Below are 24,597 nucleotides of genomic sequence, written 5' to 3' on the forward strand. Positions count from 1 at the left end.
TTATTTCTTTATGTCCTAACTTTGAAATAATTTATTGTTGCAAAACCAGTATAAAAGACCCACAGATAGCCTTCCTGAAAATTCTTCCAGTTCTGCCAGTTTTCAGCATTTTACCATATTCTAACTCCAGTTCTTTGTCATCCTCTCTTCACTGTACCTGAATACATGCATACAACTTCTCTCTGAATCATTTGATAATTAATTGTAACCACTAAAAATTTCAGTGTATATTTCCCCAGAGCAAGTGTACTGTCTAACATATCCCATTAGTTATTCACGTTAAGAGTAAAATTGGTATCACATTTTTAAAAAAGATTTTATTTATTTATTTGACAGACAGAGATCACAAGTAAGCGGAGAGGCAGGCAGAGAGAGAGGGGGAAGCAGGCTCCCTGCTAAGCCCGATGCCGAGCTCGACCCCAGGACCTCGAGATCATGAACTGAGCTGAAGGCAGAGGCTTTTAACCCACTGAGCCACCCCGGTGCCCCAATACCACATTTTTAAAAAGATTTTATTTATTTATTTGAGAGACGGAGAGAGCATGACAGGGGAGGGTCAGAGGGGGAAGCAGACTCCACGCCAAGCAGCAATCCAGAGGTAGGACTCAATCTGGGAACTCCAGGATCATGACCAGAGCTGAAGGCAGTTGCTTAACCAACTGAGCCACCTAGGTGCCCCTGATATCACATTCTTAAAATAGATGAAGATCTCATTTACATTTTGCCAACTGCCTTGAAAATGTTTTGTCTTCTGATCCTGAGTATAATCCAACATCCTAGAAACATTTAGTTGTCACATGCTTTTAGAATTTCTCAATCTGGAACAATTCATATGTCTTGGACAGTTTTTCAATATTTTACATGTTTCAAGAGGTGAGGTCTTACAATTCTGTAGGATATCCTTTGACCTGGGAGTATCCAATATTTAATCATAGTAAGACTCGGGCTACCCATTGTTGGCAAAAATGATTGTACATTAGATTTTGGAGTGTCATAAATAAATATTTTTCAGTATTTTCTGAGTGAATTCCATAATTAAAAGTTATTCATGTATTTATTAATGTAAATATAGAAACCTAGATTAGTAACTTACTCCGTGAGCCATGTATACTGTTATTATTTTATGTTTAAATTACTTCCAATCTGGCTAGTTGGAGCCCTTAGCCTAAAGGCTGAATTTTATCTCCTTTTGAGCACTTCCCTTATTCTGGGGAACCTCTAGATAGTTCAAGTTCATCTTCAAGTTTCTTTGCCTCACATCTGGAATCAGCTGTTTTTCCAAGGATGTCTGGTTCCTTTTGGTAGAGAATATGACAAAAACACTAAGAACTAGATGTGCTGATTACTACTGAAGTGTTACTTCTTCTAGACACTCTTAATAGAGCTAGGAAATGTGTGTGTATTTACAAATGCATTCATACAGACACAGGTGAATATATATGTCTATGTTTATAAAATTTAGGTTGTTTACCTATAAATCTAGGTTGTTTACCGTAGTAATAGAAGAGATTAGGTTAAAGTGATAGTATCTTAGTATAAGCAAAACAAAACAAAGCCACTTATGTTGTACTTTAAAACATATTCATGTTTAAAGACTTTCAAACAGAAAGTAGTAGTAATCTGAATTTGATTAATCGGATATACACAAAAAATTCCTATAGCTCATATGTAGAACATGGCCTTCAAGTTTGGGAAGAGTTGAATGTCTACTCCTCTATTATAATTTGTTCTGGAACCCATAACCTGTGTAGTAAGAAAGAGGAATAAAAGACATACATAACAGAATAGAAAAAACAAAATCAGTCTTTATAAAAATGGCAGGATTTTTTATATTAAAAAATATAAGGGGTGTATCATAAAATGGACTGACACTAATATTTAGCTGGAAGGCAAGATATAGTGTCAATATAGCAAACCTATTGTATTTTGCTATACTGGCAAAAAGCAATTGGAAAATGAAACTTAAGTTATGTGCCATTTATAATAGTATAAAAAATTACTAGGAACAATCTCAAAAGACATGTAAGAGCTGTACATTGAGATTTCCAAGTCATGGATAAGGAAAAGTAGACCTAAATTAGTGGAGAATTATACTGCGTTCATGGAAAAAAATATGTAAAATTGCTAAGATGTTAATTTTCCCATAAATTAAATCTATAGATTCAATCTAATTCCAATCAAAATCCCAAAAAGATTTTGAGCATAAAGTTGATTTTAATGTTTATATGAAAATGAAAGCTCAAATGGCCAAAGCAATCTTGAAGAAATTGTCCAAATTTAATAGAATCACACTACCTGATTTCAAGATTCACTGTAAAGTTATACAATAAAGACAGTTTTGTGTTAGCCCAGGACTAGAGAAATAGATCAGTGGAACAAATTTGTCCCCAATACATTCATATGTATGCAATAAATTGATTTCTGATAAATGCATGGAGGCAGTTCACGGGGGAAGGGTTAGACTTTTCAGCGAATTATGCCAAAGTGAATGGATATTAATACAGAGAAATATGAAGCTTGAGCACTATATTATGCTGAAAAAAAATTTTATTTATGACACACCAAAATCTAAATGTAAAAGCTAAAGTTGCAGGTCTTGTAGAAGAAAACATAGGTATTCAAGTTAATCTTTATTCATATTAATCTTGACAAGCTTGGTATTGAGAAATATTTTATAGACAAGACAAAAAACATTAACCAAGAAGAAAAATTGATAAAAAAGACATCTTCAAAATTAAATACTTTTGTTCATCAAAAGGCAGTATTTGTAAATGAAAGACCATAAGCTGGGATAAAACATTTGCAGTAGATGTGTCTGATGAAGGAGATATCTAGAATATATAAAGAATGTCAAAAAATCAGTAATAAAAATTCATAAAGCAACAAAAGATGCAAAATGAAATTGCACTGAATAAAATATGTACATGATACATAAGTACATGCAAATGTGCTCAACATTATTAGATATTAGAGAAGTGAGAATTAAACCCACAATGAAATGACTATGTGGCTTCTGAAATCACAAATATTAAAAAGACTTCAAACCAAGTTTTGGCAAGGATGTGGAGAAATTGAAGTGCTTATATGTTGCTTGTGTGATTGTACGAAGAGACAACTATTGTGCAAAAAGTTTTGGTAGTTTTTAAAGAGACTAAACATATAACCACTTTATGACCCAGGAATTATGACTATGCGTATTCATCCATGGGACATGAAAACATACTTCTGTTAGACACTATTTTGATGATACTGACACTAGATCCCAAATAACCAAAAGAATCTTGAAACAGGAGAACAAAACTGGAACACAATTAGTGTAGACTGGTATATAGGGGCTACATAGATGTTGTCTACTGATGAAATAATTGGACTTTCTGAAAAGTTATATTTGAAACATTTTACTTATATTAGTAAACACTGTCTTGGGAAATAGGAAAATACTTGTTTGAAGGGAATCATGGCTTCTTATTTTTAAAGGCTTAAAACAAGTATCTTAGTAGACATATTTTACTAGTGTTTGTGATCACAAAAACTTTCTGCTGGGTGACTTGTTGATGACAAATCTACTTTTTCAGTGGTGCCAAATTCAGAAAATATTGTAAGGAATTTATCCAGCTTGAAGTACTTTGTCCAAATATCCTGCTTTGTTAAATATAAATGCTTTATTGTCATGTATTCTATTTATTATGAGGTACCTCATTCCTAATGATAAAATCTCCTTTTTGTAGCCTACAATCTCAGCAGCTAATACTTTTTATAGAAGTCTTCCAAAAACATACCAGTGCCCCCTTTAAAAAAAATTCTCTCCTTTTCTATATGACAATTGTATATGATATATGTGACTTATTATGAAACTATGGTTAAAAGCATGACAGGATTCAGGGGCACCTGGGTGGCTTAGTCAGTTAAGCTTCCAACACTTGATTTCATCTCAGGTCATGATTTCATGGTTGTGAGATCTAACTGCATCGGACTCTGTGCTGGACATGGAGCCTGCTTAAGATTCTCTCTGTTCCTCAGCCCATTCCTCCCCTGCCAAAATAAATAAATAAAAATAAATTTAAAAAAGCATGGTAGGGTTCAGAGATGGGTGCACAGTAAGGTGAAAAAGGTGCCTGGAACATATATTATTGTTGATAGTTGCCCTATCACATAAAACACTTCATGCCAGACACAAGAAACTGTGGTTCAGTAGCTATCCAGCTGTATAACCAGATTTTCCCATAACTTTTCTGAGAGTTACTGTTTTTATCTAAAGATTATACTGTAGTTCTGTTTGGTTCTGAAATAATAGTATCCTCAACCATAGTAGTAACTGTTTTAGATCAATTTACAATGTTCTTCACATTTTAATTGATTCTCATAGAAACATTATTAATTTTCAAGTAAACCCCATTCTTATCATTTCCCCCCAAGGAATCCAGAATAACAGAAGTATGATTTGTATAAGTTTACAAGGATAATCATAGAACTGGATCTTAAGATCTGACTGTTACATTGCATAATTTCTTACTCAATAGAACTCTTTTAATACTCTTTTAATTGGAGAAGTGTCTTCTTGCTTTTGCTTTCCTGAGCCTTTGCTTTCCTATCATTCATCCCTAAGAATAGTCAATCAGGGTCCAGCATGCTAAAGAATAGTACTGAAGAGGAATTTCATTCCACTTGTGGACCCATTTCTAGAGGAAAGTCATATGGAAATGTGACTTATCTATCTTATTTTCCACCTGATTGAAATTTAAGAGCTTTTGATAAAAAAAAAAAGTCTACTAGAATGCAAAATGTTACAAAACCTCTTCAGGACCAAGTGAATGACCCAAGACAAAGGTGAAGAGTACATTTGAGTATACAGAGAGTTTTGTAGGATTATGCTGAGATATAGGTGAGTTTCAGGCCATAATCAGACTTGCAGATCTTATTAGAATTTTATGCCTTATAAGATTACCTGGAAAGTTTTGAGGTATTTTAAACAAGGGAATACTCTTTGCTATGTGTGTAACTGATGGGGTGTTGTGAAGTAGGAGTCATGTGGGAGCATAATTAATAAATGTCCTAGAAGGCTGATGCAGTTTTCCAAGCAAAATATGATAATGGTTTGGACTAGGTAGTGGTGGACTCAGAAAGATTCAAATTGATTTAAGATACATTTTAGAGGGGTGCCTGGGTCACTTAAGCATCTGCCTTTGACTCAGGTCATGATCCTAGGGTCATGGAATAATCCCATGTTGGGCTCCCTGCCCAGTGGGGAACCTGCTTCTCCCTCTGCCCCGACTCCAGTTTGTGAGCTTTCTCTCGATCTCCTGCTTTTTCTTTCTCAAATAAATAAATAAAATCTTTTAAAAAGATACATTTTTAGAGACAAAATCACAATGACCTGGTGTTAGGTTGATTGTAGAGAGATGTCAAAGATAGTTCCTAGATTTTAGGTTTGAAAAACTGGATGGTGGATGGTTCCTTTTATTCTAAGATATGAGCAATGAGGAAAGGATGAGTGAAATGAACCTATTTATGATAAAACTCTTAGCAATCAAGAAATTGAGACAGGGATATTTATTTTTTTTAAAGATTTTATTTATTTGGTGGGGGAGATAGAGCACAAGCAGCAGGGTGGCCGGAGGGAGAGGGAGAAGCAGACTCCCCTGCTGAGGAGAGAGCCCAATGTGGGGCTCCATCCCAGGACCCTGGGATCGTGACCTAAACTGAAGACTTAACCGACTGAGCCATCCAGGCAGGCACCCCTGAGACAGGGATGTTTAAATGAAGTGAATACTATCTATAAAAATGTATAGGAGATATAATTCTTAGCAGTCAAACATTGAAATGTTTCCTGTGCAGGCAAGGAGGAGACTAGGATGCCTATATTATCAAGACATATATTCAATATTGTACTAGTGTAAGAAGGCATAGAATGAAAAAGCAGAAGAATGAGAAATAAAGAATTAAACTATTATTATTTGGGAAACAATATGATTGTATACCTAGAAAATTCTAAAGAATTATCTAGCAAACTAGAGTGGTATGTTTACATATTATCCATTTATATTTTACATATTATATATTCATAAACTATATACTATGATTTACATAGTATAGTAATATAATTTATAGTAATGTAGTAAATTTAGCAAGGCTATTAAGTACATGGTTCAAAACAAAAGCAAATATAGTTCTTATATAAGTAACGAATTTAAAACAAAATAATAGCTGCCTCAGTCAGAACAGCATGCGACTTTTGAGTTTGAGCCCCAAGTTGGGTGTAGAGATTACTTAAGAAAACTTAAAGTGAATAGAATAAAATTTTAATTAAGATTTAAATAGAATCCACAAACATCAAATATCTAAGAATAAATACAACAATTTTGTAATACCTTTGACTTGAAAATTAAACTTCCTAGTAAAAACAAATATAAATAGAAAAATATCCTGTGTTTTTATATTTAAGACCTCTTGGGGAAAAATTAAAATTTAAAAAAAATTAAAATTTTTAATTAAAAAAAATTAAAAGTACCCTACAATTCCAATAAAAATTTCAACTGATGCTTAGATTCTGTTAGGAACTGATGTGAAAATAGTGACCAGCTGTACATTATGAAAAATGAAGTTTAAGAAAAAAATTAAGGAGGGCCTGGGTGGCTCAGTCGTTATGTGTCTGTCTGCCTTCAGCTCAGGTCATGATCCCAGAGTCCCATATCAGGTTTCCTGCTCCACAAGAAGGCTTTTCCCTCTCTCATTTTCCCTGCTTGTGTTCTCTTGCTGTGTCTCTCCCTGTCAAAAAAAAAAATAAAATCTTTTTAAGAAATTAATAGAATTGATAAACCTCTAGCTAGACTTATCAAAAAGAAAAAAGAGCCCAAATAAAATCACAAATGAGAACACAACAACTACCACAGAAATACAATTATAAGAATATTTTGAAAAATTCTGCCAACAAACGGGACAATCTGGGAGAAATGGATAAATTCCTAGAATCATATAAACCACTAAAGCTGAAACAGGAAGAAAGAGACTTCAACAGACCAATAACCTGCAAAGAAATTGAATCAGTAGTGAAAAAGCTCCCAATAAACAAAAGGCCAGCGCCACATGGCTTCCCAGGGGAATTCTACCAAACATTTAAAGAAGAGTTAATATCTATTCATCTCAAACTATTCCAAAAAATAGAAAAGGATGGAAAATCTCCAAATTCATTCTACAAGGCTGGCATTACCCAAAAACCCCACTCAAAAGAGAACTATAGGCCAGTATCCCTGATGAACATGGATGAATACTTCTCAATAAAATACTAACAAGCTGAATCCTGCATTTAAAAATCATTCGTCACAATTGAGTGGGATTGTTCCTGGGTTGAAAGGATGGTTCAATACTTGCAACTCAATCAATGTGATAGACCACACTAATAAAGGGTAATAATCCTATCATTTTAATGGATGGATAAAAGGCATTTGACAAAGGACAATATCCACTGATGGTAAGGACCCTCAATGAAATAGGGTTAGAGGGAATGTACTTCAACATAATAAAGGCCCATCTGTGAAAAACCCACAGCTAATATCATCCTCAATGAGGAAAAACTAAGAACTTTTCCTCAATGGTAAGGAATAAGACAAGGATGTCCACTCTCACCACTGTTACTTAATATACTACTGGAAGTCCTAGCCTTAGCAAACCAAAAAAAGAAATAAAAGACCACCAAATCAGCAAGGAAGAAATCAAAACCGTGTCACTATTTGCAGATGACATGATATTCTACATAGAAAACTTGAAAGAATCCATCAAAAAATTGCTAGAACTGATACAGGAATTTAGTGAAGTTGTAAGGTACAAAATCAATGCATAGAAATTTGTTGCATTTCTGTACAGCAATAATGACACAGCAGAAAGAGAAATCATGGAATCAACCCCATTTACAATTGCACCAAAACCAATAAGATACCTAGGAATAAACCTAACCAAAGAGGTGAAACACCTGTGCTCTGGAAACTATAAAACACTGATGGAAGAATGACCCAGAGAAATGGAAAGACATTACATGAGCATGGATCAGAACAAATGTTATTACAATGTCTATACTATCCAAAGCAATCTACACATTTAGTGCAATCCCTAATATGGTCAACGTTACTGATGATCAGGGAAATGCCAATGAAAACCACTATGACCTATAACTTCACACCTGTCAGAATGGCTAAAATCAACAGCACAAACAACAGATGGTGGCAAGGATGAAGATAAAGGGGAACAGTGTTGCATTGCTGGTGGGAATGCAAACTGGGACAGCCAGTCTGGAAAGCAGTATGGAGGTACCTCAGAAAGTTAAAGATAGAACTACCCTATGGTCCAACAATTGCACTATTAGGTATTTACCCAAAGAATACAGAAATACTAATACAAAGGGATACATGCATCCTGATGTTTATAACAGCATTATCTGCAGTATCCCATATGTCCACTGACTGATGAATGGATAAAGAAGAGGTTGAAATATTACTCAGCCACAAAAAGAATGAAATCTTGCCATTTGCAACATCTTAGATGGAGCTAGAGAGTCCTATTCTAAGTGAAATGAGTAAGAGAAAGACAAATAGCATATTATTTCACTCATGCAAAATGTAAGAAACAAAACAAATGAGGAAAAGGGAGAGAAAAAGGAGAGAGGCAAACCAAAAAACAGATTCTTAACTATGAAGTACAATCTGCTGCTTACCAGAGGGGAGAAGAGTGGAGGGATGGGTGAAATAGGTGATAGGGATTAAGGAGCACACTTGTGATGAGCACTGCATTGTATGGAAGTGTTGAATCACTATATTGTACACCTGAAACTAATATTATACTGTATGTTAGCCCAATTTAGGTAAAAACTTTAAAAAAAATCATAAACCTATTAAAAAGTCCTTAACTGTATTAAACATCAAGGAAATAAAAATTAAACCTACACTATGATACCATAAATATAAGAATGGGAAAACTAAAAATACTAAAAAAAATATAAAAAGACTAAACTTCCAAGGAATATGAAGGATGTGAAGCAACTGTAATGATCCTACATTCATTATACATTAGTGTGAACTCTTTGAAAAATTGATATTATCTACAAAATTTTATAATACTCAATGATTTACTAATTTAACTCATGGAAGAAATGCATATGTATGTCAGCTAAAATATACATACTAGAAGGTCCATAACAGCACTATTCATAATAGTTCTGAACTGGAAGAAAACAAATATTCAATTGTATAATAGGTAAATATTTTCTGGTATATCACATATTAGTATACTATACCAAGATTGGCAATGATTGACAACTATGCTTAATATGGGTGTTGTTTTTCACATATTGTGTTATGTGAATAAATCCCTATACCAAAGAGTACGTACAAAACATTTATATGAGGTGCAAAATTTGTCAAAATGTATCTATACAGTTAGAAATTATTATCCTGATTTTCCTTAGGTAGTTTTTGGAAGGGAGTATGTAGGATCATCTTTAGTTTTTAATATTTTTTCATTCCTTTGTATTCTTTTCACTACACAGGTGCATTCATTTTGTGAAAATACTGATCTGTTCATGTGATATAGATTTCCTTATGTTTAGTACATTTTTATAACATTAAAAAGTAAGAGGGTTTGGATGCTTGGGTGGCTCGGTGGGTTAAACTTCTGCCTTAGGCTCAGGTCATGGTCTCAGGGTCCTGGGGTCGAGCCCTGCATTGGACTCTCTGTTCAGCAGGGAGCCTGCTTCCTTCTCTCTCTCCGCCTGCCTCTCTGCCTGCTTGTGATCTCTCTCTGTCAAATAAATAAATAAATAGAATCTTTAAAAAAAAAAAAAAAGAGGGTTGGTAAAGTCAAAATATCAAATTGTACATCTGCTACCTAAAAATATAATCTAAGACTATAATAATTATAAGAGAAACATATATCCATAAAGTAAAATTTAAAGGTTAGAGAAATATATATCATGCAAAGCAGGAAAAAGTTAATAGCAAGGCTTAGCAAATGTAAAGAGATTGAAGTCATACCTTATATATATACTCCAACCATAAGATACGAAACTGGAAATCCAAATGGGAGGAAAGCTGGAAAATTCGCAAATGTATGATGTATTGAAATTAAGCAATACAGTCCTGAACACCTAATACTTCAAAGTAGAACTATAAAGTAAATTGAATAGTATCTTGAAGCAGAAGGAAATGGAAGCACAATATACCAAAACATAATGGATGTACCAAGAGTAGTTTGAGAGGGAAGTTTTTAGCAATGAACACCTACAGGTAGAAGTAGAGATCACAATTAACCTAATTTTACACTCAAGGAACTAGAAAAACAATAGATGAACCCCAACGTTAGAAGCAGAGAGATAGGAACACAAATAAACAAAGACTCAAAAAACAATAGAAAAAAACTTAGTAAAACCAAGAGTTGGTTTTTTGCAAGTGCAACGAAAATCAGCATAGCTTTAGGTAGATTAAGTTAGTATAAAAGAAGACCTAAAAAAAAACCTCATAAAAAGGACACATTACATCTCAGAAGCTCAGAAATACAAAAGATCACAGGAGACTGCTTTGAACAATTAGTTGGATACAAGCTGGATAACCTGGAAAAGTGGATAAAATTCCTAGAAACATAAAACCTACCAAGTCCAAATCAGGAAGAAATAGAAAATTTGAAATGACCAGTAACATGCAAGGTGATTTTGATAATGAAATCTTCCAACAAAAATATGTCCATAACCACATGGTTTCTGTGGTGAGTGCTACTAAACATTTAAAGAGGAATTTACACCACACCTCAAGCAATTCTAAAAAAAGTGAAGAGGAAGGAACCTCCAAAACACATTTCATGAGGTTAGATTAACTCCAATACCACAGCCAGGAAAGGACATTAATTTTTTTAATGTGTACATGAGTGAAAACAGATCATAAAACTGCACTAGGTAAAAGTGATAAAATTGAAAGAAGAAATAGATAAATCCACTATCATAGTTGGAGATCTAAACACCTTGCACTTGGGAAAGGACAGTCTCACCATTTAAGGGAGGGAAAACTGAAAGGGAAGAAATCTGAGAGGGAGATAAATCATGAGAGACTCCTAACTCTAGGAAACAGATTTGTTGGAGGGGAGATGGGTGGAGGGATGGGGTAACTAGGTGATGGGCATTTAAAGAGGGCACGTGATGTGATGAGTACTGGGTATGATATGCAACCGATGAATACTGAATTGTACATCTGAAACTAATGATGTATTGTATGTTGGCTAATTGAATTAAAATTTTAAAAAATAGAAAATCAGGGCTCCTGGGTGGCTCAGTGGGTTAGGCCGCTGCTTTCAGCTCAGGTCATGATCTCAGGGTCCTGGGATGGAGCCCCACATCGGGCTCTCTGCTCAGCGGGGAGCCTGCTTCCTCCTCTCTCTCTGCCTGCCTCTCTGCCTACTTGTGATCTCTCTCTGTCAAATAAATAAATAAAATCTTTAAAAAAAATAGAAAATCAGAAAGGACAGAGTTGACCTTGGCAGCAGCAACAACAAACTGGATATAGTTGACACCTATAGAATTCTTCATCCAATAACAGCAGAAGACATATTTTTATCAAACTTGATGGGATACTCAATGAGATATACCACATCTGGGGATATAAAACTTACCTTGACAAATTTGAAAGAGTAAAAATCCTACAGTGTCTGCTCTCAGACCACAATAGTATTTAACTAGAAAACAATAACAAAAAGGCAACTGCAAAGTCTGAAAATACTTGGAGATAAAACTATACCCATCTAAATGACACATGGATCAAAGAAAAAAATCTTGAGAAATTAAAATGTGTTTTCTTTAAGTAAAAATGAAAACAAATTTAACAAAAGTTTTGAGATACAGAGGAAGCAGTGCACAGAAGAGAAATTTATAGCACTGAAGGTATATATTATAAAAGAAGATCTAAAAATCAGTGATCAAATTTCTCACTTTAGAAATAAGAACATCAACAGCAAATTAAATCCAAAGTAAGCAGAAAACAATAAGGGAATATAAACCAGTAAGATTGAAGACAGGAAATAGTAGAGTAAATCAAGAAAACTGAAAGCATGTTCTTCAAAGAGATCATAGAAAGCGAAACTCAGGGAAAAAAAGGGAAAGGGACCAAATTAGCAATATTTCAAGTGAAAAGTCACCACTGTACATCCCATGGAAATTGAAAGCCTGTTAAAGAAATACTCAACAACTTGATGCTCACAGATTTGAAAAATATGATGAAGTGGGCCAATTTCTTGAAAGATATCGTTTGCTAAAACTTACACAAGAACCTCTCCGTGATGTGAATATGCCATATCTATTTAAAAATTTGAATGAATAATTAATAAATTTCCAAAATAGAAAGCACCACGACAATTATGTTTACTGGTGAATTCTGTCAAATATTTAAGGACGAAATTGTGCCAGTACAGTGTCTTCCAGAGAATATAAGCAGAGGCAGTACTTCCTAATTCATTGTATAAGGCCAGCATTACCTTAGTGTCAGAACCATGCAATAATATTACAACAAAATATAACTACAGACAAATATATCTCATGAGCTTAGGTGTAAAAATCTTCAACAAAATTTTAGCAAATAGAATTCTTGACCAGGTGGGATTTATCCCAGTTGTATAAGGATGAGTCAACTTTATAAAATCAATCCATTAAGAAACTAAAAAATTAAAACTTTATGGTCATATTAATAGATACAGAAAAAGCATTTCTGAAAATTCAACATTCATTTATACTAAAATTTCATTAAACTTGGAATAAAAGCAGAATTTATCAACTTGAGAAAGACTTCAGAAATACCTACAGGTTATGTTACAATTAATGGTGAGAGATTTAAAGCTTTCCCTAAGACCGAGGTAGGAGGTGAGGATTCCCCCTTTCACCAGTCCTTTTCAGTTGTATCAGAATTCTTTAATAATGCAGTAATGTAAGAAAAGGGAATAAAGTATATAGAGATTCAGAAAGAAGACATAAAACCTTTTGTTCATGCTTCATTTTGTACAAAATGCAAAGAAATCAACAAAAAAATCTTGAAACTACTAAATGATTGTAGGAAAGTTAGAGGAAACAAGGTTAATATAATTTCCTAGGCCAGTTACCTTCCTAGATACCAACAATGAACATGTTGAACCTGGAAGTAAAAACACAATCCTATTTACATGAGCACCCTCCCCCAAAATGAAACACTTAAGTATAAATCTAGCAATATATACAAGATTTATATGAGGAAAATTGCAAAACTGATTAATAACATTGAGAATTAAATGAAAAGATAGTCTGTATTTTTAGATGAGAATAGTCATTGTAGTATTTCATTTTCTCCCAAAATTGTACTCCTTGTTATAGGCCTTGGGTAATTCTAATAAATATATACATCATGATCCATCTGAAAGAATGTTCATATCAGCATATTTATACTTAAGTTGTAAAATGGAAAACAACTAAAATGACTGCAAATAGCGGAATGTGCTGGATATATTTCTTTTTTATAAAAGATTTTTAAAATTTATTTGACAGAGATCATAAGTAGGCAGAGAGGCAGGCAGAGAGAGAGGAGGGGAAGCAGGTCCCCTGCTGAGCGGAGAGCCTGATGCGGGGCTCGATTCCAGAACCCTAGGACCATGACCTGGGCTGAAGGCAGAAGCTTTAACCCACTAAGCCACCCAGGCTCCCCTTTGTGCTGGGTATATTTCTATAATGGAATACTATACGGCAATGAAAATAAATAGGTTGTACCTATACTGAATAGCATGAGAAATCTTGCATCTATGATCTTAGGCATTGTGTTGAATGAAAAAAAAGTAAGATACTTGTTATTTATATTTTTAATAATTCCATTCATATAGTTAAGAAAAAATATAAGCCATATATATATATTTAAATTTATTTCAGGGATGCATATATTTAAATTTACTTCAGGGATACATATAGGTTGATTGTGTCCTGTCAGTATTTTATGTTTTGATTTGGGTGACACTAATACATATGTCCTCTTTATAATGGTTTTGTATATATGTATGTACTTTATTCATTGTGTCCATGGTAAGAAAATGAATATTATGTATTTATTAATTAGTCTTCTTTAAAACCAGAAAGTGCTTTAAAATAGAAATGTCTCATCTTTTATTCCAAGTAATCATTCATAAGTATTTGCTCACAGAAATGTAGATCAAATACTGAGGTCGAATAAAAGGTTAACATTTTTGAAAAACAAGTATAGTTCTGTGCTTCATAGTCATGATTATTACAATAATCAAGCCTAAAAATTACCTCCTACAGTTAAATAAGTGCAATTTTTTTGAAATCCAAGGTAACCAAAAGTAAGATCAGTAGCTGAAATTAACAGTATTGCATTGAATGCAGATAATATGACTTCTCAGGAAACTCCATTTTACAATAGTTATATGCCTTTATCTCAAGGACCCCTGGCTTTTAAGCTATTTGCTTTTGAAAAAAGATTCAGGAAATATATCTGAGCTCTTGAATGTGACTTGAATATTAAATAAATATATGTATATCACCAAAGGAAAAATAAGTGTGTATATACACACACACACTCATACCTCATATATACCTGAAGATAGCATCAGATATTTTTGGCCCAAGAAAAAGGAATCAATGTTGTTACTGGCACATTACCAGGGATTTAAGCCATCTTACTATTGCAAGACTTAAGCAGCTATGGTGATAACAGTGACCATAGAACATAAATTGTATTTTGCCAAAAAAAAAAAAAAAAGTTGCATTCAATTTAAAGATTTTACACAAACTTTTGTTTTGTTTTGTTTTATTAGAATGAATGCATTGTCTGGTCTACAGTCTGACAAATCAGTTATTTAGCAATGGGCTGCTATCAGCATCTGCCAAACCTCTTTAGGTTCAGAGTGAAGTAAAGGTAAATGCAAATGAAAGCCCATTAAATCTGTTGCTGGACGTTGTCTTCCTAGTTCACAAATGCAACACTTAAAAAAAAAAAAAAAAACTTTGAATGACATTGAGGGCCAAAATATACCTTCTTGGAAAATAAATAATAAAAATCCTTTTGGAAATTCTCTCATGACCACGGGGAGAAGACAAGAGAAAGAGGGACAGCAGCCTATAAAGATAAAGAAAAGCAGAAGTAGGCATTGCTACATTGACCGTTTGCGATGAGCAGCACATTGGTGTATAACCCAGGTAAAAACAAGGTTCGGTTCCTAATGTTTGTGATCTTACATCATGTTGCCTCAAAAGAGAGTTGGCCTTTCAAAACTCCTCTGTAGGAAGAATGCCTCTGGGGTTTCTTTGAAAAGATTGACGACGTTTAAAAGGAGCTGAATATTTTTAAAGTATGAACATTTTATGTATAAAAGCAATCTTTAATTTCAAAACCGTCACCTGCTTGCTAAAAATAGGGACTCCTAGCAAGAGAGCATCTCATTGAATATAATTTCTATTGGTGTATTTTTAGTACATCGTATGATAAGTTGATTAATGGGGAACTTTAAGCGTGTATTTTAATGGTGGGAAAATTCGAAGAGGCTTAATTCTGATAAGAATTCCCAAGCATTATTCTGTTAGGTGGGCAAAATGAAAGTATAACTCTCACCCCCGAAAGATACTTTTGAGTGGTTCCACTCAACATCTTTTGTTGAACCCAGTTACCGGTTTCATTATTTCTATATCTGGAATTTGGAAACCACACTTAAGAAATAGCAGGGAAGAAAGTTAAGCTGTCAATTTTCTATTTTTAGCTCTCGTTACATAGTACACTTTCAATAACATCTTTAAAAAGATATTTTAGGGGCATTTGTGAAATTGCTTAAGGTAATTAATTCAAGTTCAAATTAGAAAATGAACTCATCAGGGACATTTCTCAAGAAAGAATTCCTTCAGAGTACAGCATGTCTGAGTGGAGATATTTTGGGATTGCAGTTGATTGGATACTCTTAGAAACATAAAGTAATGTTTATGCATATATTTATATAAAACTATCCCTTTCTCATTTGCCAAAGGAGTTTCTTCTTTCCTTCTACCTCCTTCCCACATTTTGTTTCTGTGTAGTGTCTACACTGCTGTTGAGATCAGCATACTTCCTCAGCAGAGTAATCCACACTTACACTTGCTCCTCTCCAGAACACTGCCTAGTGCCTAAGGCAGGCTGGCCCCTACCAGGGGAGCCTCAGGTGACCCCACACTGGTCTTCCCAATAACTAAGCTATGTGCTTTCTGCAAGGGTAGCTGTATATATCTGTGAACCTGATTATGCCACTTCTATCTAGTATTACAATGATCAAATTTAATTAAATATTACATATGTTGAAGAAGAAATAATTTGAAAAGTTTCTATGGAAAATTAGGATGTATATCTTAAAAAGTATGAAAAGGAATCATTAAAACACAAAATATATCATTAAAATTAAAAAAAAAGAAATTAAAAATAGAACTTCCCTATGGCCCTGCCATTGCACTCCTGGGTATTTACCCCAAAGATACAGATGTCGTGAAAAGAAGGGCCATCTGTACCCCAATGTTTATAGCCACGGTCATGTTTATAGCCAGCAATGGCCATGGTTGCCAAACTATGGAAAGAACCAAGATGCCCTTCAACGAACGAATGGATAAGGAAGATGTGGTCCATATACACTATGGAGTATTATGCCTCCATCAGAAAGGATGAATACCCAACTTTTGTATCAACATGGATCGGACTGGAAGAGATTATGCTGAGTGAAATAAGTCAAGCAGAGAGAGTCAATTATCATATGGTTTCCCTTATTTGTGGAGCATAACAAATAGCATGGAGCACATGGGGAGTTAGAAAGGAGAAGGGAGTTGGGGGAAATTGGAAGGGGAGGTGAACCATGAGAGACTATGGACTCTGAAAAACAATCTGAGAGGTTTGAAGTGGCAGGGGGGAGGGTGGGAGGTTGGGGTACCAGGTGGTAGGTATTACAGAGGGCACGGATTGCATGGAGCACTGGGTGTGGTGAAAAAATAATGAATACTGTTATGATGAAAATAAATTTTAAAAAAAGTTAAATTAAAAATAACATTAATTATAAAACAACTTGCAACCTTTATACACTATTATATAATTATTAGTAATAATTTGTTGTAATAAAGTATTTTTATATAAAAAAACACACAAGTTGTCAAATTAGATATACGAAGAGAAAGGTAGAAAATATTGGGAGAAAATACAAAATCCTCTGAGTTTATGTCTAGCCTTCTATACAAGTTTCTACCCTTTAAAGAAGCAGAAACCAAAAATGGTAGTATTTGCATTATGGTTGAGATGTAGGCACTAAGGGCCTGACACTTGACAACATATCCAAAGAAGCCCTTAGCCTGCATCAACTATTTGGAAAATTAATATTCATTTATATGTTTTCTTTTTAAAAGGTTTAACATGTGTTTTTACATTTTTTCAATATGTGTTTGCTTTGTAAACAGTGCTGCTTCAATAAACTTTCAAGTAACCAAGCAGTTGCAGTTGAAAGAAAGAACATGTCATGTAGTAAATAACACTTTGCACCCCCCTAGTTATTTTCAATTTCTTTAATGAAATTTAATTTTTTAGTATATAATTTTAGCAGAAAAATGAGTTCAGAAAGACCATGTGTTAGAGTAGATGTATAGTGAAACAAGTTTAGAGGAGGGATAAGTTATAGAAGATGACAAAAGTAGTCCACTCATTATTGTCTGGTAATGGAGCAGCATTTTTGTAAGGTACCAATGTACAGAAGAAATTATGCTAAGAAATATATTGTGCTAAGAAATACATTGAAACTTCCTCAAGGACTAGAGCAGAAAAGGTAATCGAGAATTCTTTGATTTGCTACAAAGGCTTGTCACATCTTTGTTTTTCTAGTCATTGATGTTTGAAACCTTTTCTAATGCTCAATAGATGTATAAATAGCACATAAATATAATATCACACGTAAGAAACACTGAATTGTACATAAATGAACAAATTAAGATTTTGTCAGTAGCATGTAGTTTGAGGAAATTAGGCTAAAAAGAAGAATGTAATGGTGGGAAGTCTGTGGGAGAACAAAGAACAAAGGTATGTTTGTTGAGCAATCTAGAAAGGCAAGAGAGGCACAATATATTTTTTTTCTTTTCAGTTAGGAATCAACTTCCTTCAGTTCTAAGTGAAGACACCAAACCATTGCACTTGCTCCCTCTCAGCAAAGATAGGCAAAGAGCATAAAGATTCATAGAAAATTTGGACAATTAAATAAGCAAAGAATATGTTTTCCTTAAATGTTCATTTAAATACTTATTTTTCTTCAGTGGAAATTTAGTTATAAAGAAAAACCGGTCTGATCTAATACATTTCTAAAGAGAGAGAGAAAGAAATTTCCACTTGTAATTCCAGACACTTATAAAAATTTGACCAATTACCAAGCCTGAAGCAGAATGTCAGTCATTTTAAGTGGAACCTTTCCTTAGAAATTAAAGATTAAATGAGTTTAATGAGTATCCAGTGTAGATATTCCATGAATTTTAGGATTTGGATCCTTCAATGCCTTTAATCTTGTTGAGTTTTTTAATGTAATGGTACCTTGGAAGTAGGCACATTCCAAGATAAAAATAATCATATTCCTAATTTTGAAGTTTAACACTGAATTCTTACTTTCCAACAAACTAATCTGTATTATGTTTAGCTGAAACATATTGCTATGACCACTATGGTATACTTCCATAAGTTAATTAGATCTTAGTTACATAATTCCACAAGGGCAGCATGGATTCCTCTTAGAACAAGAAAGTAGGAAACAGACCACAGCCCTCCCCACTCCCCAGAGAAAGACCTACTTGTACATTTTACCTTGAATCCTAATGTCAGTCGTGTGCAAATGAACACACAGGAAGTAATCATCAAGGGACAGCTCAGCTGTTAATAAATTTCAGACAATATTCGATGCAAAATATATACAGGACTGTGGAAAGTCTCTGTAAGTCTATTATAATTGAATTCAGTTGACTGTTGACATCACTAATTTCAGAATACTTGTATGATTTTTGTCCCCGTCATGTATTACCTAATATATACTCACAAATATGTAAAAACAGCTAATTTATTTATATCTTACCTCATCATTTTACTTCATTACCTAATTTTGTTTAAGTGGCAAAATTGTCTCAAGTCTGCGAGTATTTTTTGGTTTAGAGAAGTGATGGGAGGCAACATGGTATCATGGAAAGATCTCCAGGATTATAGCTAATAAAACTGGGCCTGAATGTCAAAGCCATATTTACATGATATGGCAAACCACATCTCTTTTCTGACAATTGTGGCTAAAATGTATTGTCAAATGAGAAATGGCATGGTTAACTATTGTGGCAGGATAATTTACTGAAATGCCTCTTTTTATCCTACTGTGGACAGTGGAGGAAAGAACAAGAGTTACCTCATCTTGCCTATCCTTAAAACTTTTCTGTTAAGAATCTAGACTTCTGATGCTTGTGGAAGATCTTAATTTTCATTTCTTGGGCCCAAATCAAATTGCACTAAATGCAGTGTGGCATCCTGGATTGGGTCTTGGAACAGAAAAAGGGCATTAGTGGAAAAATTGGTGTAATTTGAATAACATCTGGCGCTTACTTAATATTAAATGAATGTTGGTTTCTTAATTTTGACAGATGTACTATGGTGCTATATCAACAATAAAGGAACTAGATTAGATCAATTTATTTTCAAAACATTATAGTAAATCCATAGCTATTTCCTTATTTTAAAATATAAAAATGTGGGGCGCCTGGATGGCTCAGTGGGTTAAGCCTCTGCCTTCGGCTCAGGTCATGGTCTCAGGGTCCTGGGATCGAGCCCCGCATCGGCCTTTCTGCTTGGCAGGGAGCCTGCTTCCTCCCTCTCTCTCTGCCTGCCTCTCTGCCTACTTGTGATCTCTGTCAGATAAATAAATAAAATCTTAAATATATATATATATATATATATATATATAAATTACTTGAAGAAAAACCCTTCCAAGGCTTTTGTTAGGGGAGTATAAGGGATATATGGAGATGTGTAGGATTGTGGGACAGAACCACTTTCTGCCTTTGAGTAGAAAGAGATTCACTGGGTTTGTGAAGGAGGTTGGTCCCTGTGCTGGAGACATCTACCCCACTACCATGAAGCATCCTGAGTTAACAGCAACTCTGATTTATAGGTAGGTTGAAAGAATTGAATACTAATTAACAAGAGTAATTAATTCCAATAGCCTTGATTTTGTGCTAAAAGAACCCTTTACCCCCTCTTAGCACCAAGGGATTGTAGTTTCCAACAGAATTGAACAGTAATGCTCCTCAACAATTTATGTGACATGTAGATATGAGAGTCCTTCCTTGAGGTCTGGTTTAGCAAGTACTTTTTAGTATCCTTTTTTTTTTTTTAAAGATTTTATTTATTTATTTGCCAGAGAGAGAGAGAGAAAGGGAGAGAGAGAGCACGAGCAGGCGAGCACACAGGCAGAGAGAGTGGCAGCAGAGGCAGAGAGAGAAGCAGGCTCCCTGCCGAGCAAGGAGCCCAATGTGGGACTCGATCCCAGGACGCTGAGATCATGACCTGAGCCGAAGGCAGCTGCTTAACCAACTGAGCCACCCAGGTGTCCCTAGTATCCTTAGAAACCGTGGAGAGGTGGGGCCCCCCAAAAGAAGATTGAATTTATCACCATCCTGGTAAAGATTTTTTATCTCCTAAGTTGGCAGCAGTGGGGGTGGGGAGAAGCATACATACTACGTTATAGATCAGTAATTATGTATAGAATCATTATTTCAGTAGGCAGAGAATTTCTGCTTGGAAGAACCCTCCTTTTAGCATACAGTCCCCCCACTGGATGAAGAACACTTCTTGTGAAAATCCACAACAGGCTGATTAAACATAGATATTGGCAGTTGCAGACTGGACAATAAAGGTTACATTATGCAATACAAGATATGAAATAAGACATGTTATAAAATTTAGTGAGATTAAAGTTCTTTTATTGCATACATTATTTTCCAATATAATTTGGAATATAGAAACATAATGAGTCTTCATGAAATAATTCTTTTGTCAGTTGGTAAAATTTAAGTTTTACAAGCTACAGTGATGAAAATGCATGCAAAAGATTTCAACCCGATTATGTAACAATCATTTAAAAGAAGAAAATCATCAACTTGCTTGGATGTTCTTAATGCGTGTAAATCAATATCTAAATGCCTAATATATCCCAAAATATATGTAGCATACAACAGCTGGATGTTAAATGAATCTTTCTAAATAAAAAAATAAATTGGGTGCCACCAGGAACATAAACTTTTATTGGATGAAACGTTTTTATTTCATAGTGTAAAATTGGCATCTTTGGTGATTCATTGTTCCTGGAACAGCTTGAGATCAGTGCTAAAGTGTCGATTATTTTGTTTTAATAGTCTAAGCTTTCTAAACCACTACAGATGTTTTAAGTATAATGGGAGGTCGAAAAAGAATCTAAATGAATTTTTGAAAGAACTGAAGCTTCATTTGCATCATCATACAGAAACTGAGAATAATTCATGAAAAAGTAATTCATCTTGGTTGCATGTATTTGATTAATTTAAATATTTTGAGTCTCATCAGTTTCATAGAGCTGTTATGCTTGGAGAGATCTTAAGAGAAGTAGACTGTTATTAAGTGGGTATTGGATGAAAAAAAATATTTGAATCAGTTTCTGAGGATATTATATATGTTAGATTAATGGAGAATAAATTAGAGTCCAACTCTGTAGAGGTAGTCACAATGGTTCTGATTTGAAAGAGGTAAGGAGTGTAATTACAAGTCTAGAGTCTAACATTTGGAAATAAAGATTGAGTTTTGAGGAAATTTTCCCCATGTTGCTCCCTATTTTACATGAGTTTGCAGATGTAGACACTCTTCATTTTTAGTTTCTTGAATGATTCACAGATCTGCATTTTTCATTAACAAGCACTTATGCAGATTTAAATATTACACTCATTTAGTCTTTATAACTGTGCTATGACATAGGTAATTTTCAATTGCATTGCTACAAATTACCATAAACTTATTGGCTTAAAATAACTGAAATTTAGTACCACATGGTTTCTGGGGGTCAGGAGTCCAGACTCGGCTTAGCAGTGTTCTCTGCTCAGAGTCTTTAGCCCAGCTGTGTTTTCACCTGGAGGCTTGACTAGGAAAGGTGTGCTTCTAAACTCCTTTGGGTTTTTGGCAGAATTTATTTGCTTGAGTCTGTGGACTGCAGCCACTGTTTTCTTGGTAACTGTGGATCAGGAATTGCTGTGGGATCCTAGAGACCATTCTCAGGTGCTTGCCAATGGCCCCCTCTGGGTACTTACATAATGGTTGTTTGCTTCTTCAAATTCAACAAGCGAATATCTCAATTCAAACCACCCTCTTCAGTCTAAGACATTCTTAGATCCTATCATATTAATAGGTCCCACTCAATGAGGTCTGAAAGGGTTTGTTCAAACACCTTAAGTCTTATTGCTAGTAGGTAGCACCACAATTTGAACTCAGGAGGTCTACTGGCATCTTAGTTTCCTACTAGAAAGCTTTTGTAAACACTTTACCAGGACACTATTTCTATTTAGGCATCAAAATATTGAAATGAGGCCACGTTTAATTTCTGAAAATGACAAAAATCTTGAACTGGTTTATAAAGATCAAGTTTAGCCTCAAACACTTGTCAAAAGTGTTATTCTGTTGTTACCATATTTAGAAAAGAAAAATAACCAACTTCACAGAATAATTATATCTACCTTTCTGTATGCAGGGTGCTGGATATGCATGCTGTCTGCCACCTCCCTTAGGCCATTAGAGAAAACATAATGTTCATTAATTCCATCTTTGTATTATGGGAAGTAACACTATCCATTTTCTAAGGCAGTTTGACTAGGAGACCAAAACTCAGTTGAGTATAGTGAAACTATGCCAGAGACTACAAAGGTCTCCATTCTGCTGGCGTGGACAAGGACCCACTTTTGATGTTTGAGAAAATACTTTGTAAGGTAAAGGGCTTTATTTTTGAAAAGTAAAACAATAAATGCTTTTAAAAATTTATTTCATAAACAGTTGCTCAACATTTATTATAACTCGGACATTCTCATGTGTATTTATAAATTAATAACAGAATATCCCAGCCTTAAGGAGTGCACTGTCTGGGAGGAATACTGAGAATACAATAAGTGATTACCACGTACTCTGCCATTTGTTTTAGTAAGGGTGTATATAACAGAACCCCTACCCAAGAACTATGAATCTTTCAGCTGTAGCTTAATGATGATGATGGCATGAAGGGCATTTCAGACTGGAAAACATGTTTAATGTGACAAAAGCACGTAGGAGAACAGAGGGTGAGAAAATTTGCAAAGTTTGGATTTGTGAAAGGAGCACAGGGGATATGTTGGGAATGGCAATTTGTCCTAAAACAGTAGGAATGAACCAGGGTATTAATGGCCCTGTAGACCATACTCTTGTATTAGTGCTTGGAGATGATTTTGATTTCTCAGAAGCAGATGGTTTAGTGATGTGTAGGCTTTTTCATTTGAATTAGCACATATGTTAAATTTTGCTGCTTCTAGATGTAGATTTGAGCCAAAGTATTTTAAATTTTATTTTTTAACTGAATAAGAGTATAACTGTTACTTCACAATCCACACAATCATCATCATAGACATCATGATAGCCAAGATCTTTCTTTTATGTCCTGATGTATCCCAAGTTCACAAAACAGTGACAGACACTTGTCTCACTAATTACTTTTTGAATGAATGTGGGTATTCTCAGTAGCAAGTAAAAATAGTCAAACCTGGGTGATTTTTAATCTTCTTCGTTTGTTGCAGTATATTCTAAATGCTGGAAATAAACATGTATGGTTTTCTGTGAGAAAAAAAGATTTTAAAAGAATATACACATGTTGATACTGTAATATGATTGTACTCTACTTTTAGGATCTCTCCAACTTTTCGTAATGAAGATATATTACTTTCCTGATGAAAAACATTTAAGTTTGATTATTGTAATTTTCTCACAGACACTATAAATGGCACTTGCAGAGTACTGTTTATTTCCTCTTACGATTGGAATATAATGTTTCCATTGAACAACACTGCAAAGAGCAGAATAAGGTACTCTTGGGGAGTCAGATGAATTAGTTGCTTGTGGTTTGACACTACCCATCATGGAACCTTGGAAAAGTCTTCCTTTTGAGTCTTCATATGTTGAAATAAATTGGAATAATTTAGAATAGAACAATCCCAATTGGATATTGTGGTCCACAAAGGAGTTTTTAAAAATACTAATATTGAAGACCTACTTCCCAAGATTCTGATTTAAATGGATCTGAATTGGGGTGGAGTGATGGATGGAAGGATAGGTACACCTTTTAGGTAATTCTATACAAAGGCTACCTTCGGAAGCTTGGAGCTAGAATTTCAATGTTCCTTAAGGTCTGATGTGCTGTAATCTGCTTGACTACACCAATTAAACCCCCAAAAAGAGACGTAATGTTTCATTCATTTTCTATATTTTTGTCTTACAATTTTCTACATTATGCAGAACTATATCAAATAGCCCCTGAATCAATCATGCT

Source organism: Mustela nigripes, chromosome X, assembly GCF_022355385.1.
Source record: "Mustela nigripes isolate SB6536 chromosome X, MUSNIG.SB6536, whole genome shotgun sequence".
Lineage (NCBI taxonomy): Eukaryota > Metazoa > Chordata > Mammalia > Carnivora > Mustelidae > Mustela > Mustela nigripes.